Below are 1,611 nucleotides of genomic sequence, written 5' to 3' on the forward strand. Positions count from 1 at the left end.
TTTGAAAGAAGATGAGATAGATAGGTCTCATATACAGTTGGGGAAATATATCAAGCAACCAAGTGAAGGGCTTGAGGAAATTGAAGAGGAGACCAAAGAAGAATTTCTGAATCATATGAAGGATTTAGAACAACAAGGAGATGTGATGGTTGAACCATTAATTGAGACCACAGAGTCTTATGTTTTTAAAACTAATAGTTTGTGTATGATGGCAGATATTACAAGAGAAAAGCAACCTTTTGAAGATATCTTCAGAGGAGACGAAGATCTAGAAGTAAAAGGTGACAAAGAAAACTTTTCAGAAGAGGAGGAATTTGACTGCATACAAAAGGAAAAGTCTATGGAGGAGTCTATAGAAGTTGTCATGGAGATGAGGAATCAGGATTTTATTTTGATGAAGAATGAAGAAATATTGTTTCAAAAAGGTAATCAAATGAGTTTGATTAATGTTATTGATGAAAACAAAAAGCAGGAGAATGTTAATGCAGATGGTGAGACAAACATAACTCTGGGAGAAGAGTTACAGAGAGACAGCAAGACAAAATGTACTGAAAAAGAAGAGACTATGTTAGCTGAAAACATAGTAAAGGATCATCAATTCATCATGATGATAGGCACTGTGGAAATAGACATGGAAGTTGTTGAGAAAGGACATCTACTGAAACATGTTAATAAGGGAGAAGTCTATGCAAAAGACTTAGAAAAGGGAGAAAGAACACTAATAAAGGAGTGTTTTGCAAAGGATGAGCAATCTGTTGAAGTTGTCAGAAGTATGGAGAAGTATATTTTAGAAGATAAAAACTCTGAAGTAAATGAGGATAAAGAATGTATCTTAGATGAGAAAAGCAGTGAATTATTGCAACAGAAAGAACTTAGGATTGGAAGTGATGATGAAATACTGGCAAAGTGTCACAAAGAAATTGCATTGCTGGAATATTTGCTGGAGAATTCATAGTATGACAGTATGATTGCAGAAAAAGGAGTTCACTACAGTGAACAAGAGAAGGAAGACATCATCAATACAGATGGTGTGGAAGAGAGACTAATGGACAGTCTCATGAATTCTTTTGAGAATTCAGAACAGCATACTGATGTGCTGACAGAGGAGAAAGAAACAGTGCAGCAAACTGAATTGTTGCCAAAGGAAGATAAGGCACAACAACCTTATGTTTTTTATTTTAACAAGTGTTTTTTGAATTTAGGTTTTGTTGCAATTGCTGGAGGAGATTTGGTACAAATAAGTAGCCAAAAAAAGGTAAAAGAAGAAGAGTCTATGGAAGAAATCAATCCATGGAATAGAGAAGTTAATTTGCTGGAGAAAGTGTTGAACAGTCATGATTCAATCATGAACGAGGGTAAGGATGATAGGAAGGTAGCAAGCAAAGTTAAATTCAGCATAGAAGTCAAAGCAAATAAGTCAAAAGTTGGAGTAAACACAGCAAAAGTTGAAACAAGAATAACATAACAAAAAGAAGAAGAATAGCAGTTTGAAGAAATGGCGGACATCAACAATAACCTGAAACAAAAAGGAGGAGGCAGAAATATGAAGCAGAACATGAACCAGTTCAAAGATATGCTGGAAAAAGAGATTGAAGAAATGTGGGAGCTGAT

This window comes from Pinus tabuliformis, chromosome 8 (genome assembly GCF_031772625.1).
Source record: "Pinus tabuliformis cultivar Carrire ecotype Pingquan chromosome 8, CPIR1, whole genome shotgun sequence".
Taxonomy (NCBI): Eukaryota; Viridiplantae; Streptophyta; class Pinopsida; order Pinales; family Pinaceae; genus Pinus; species Pinus tabuliformis.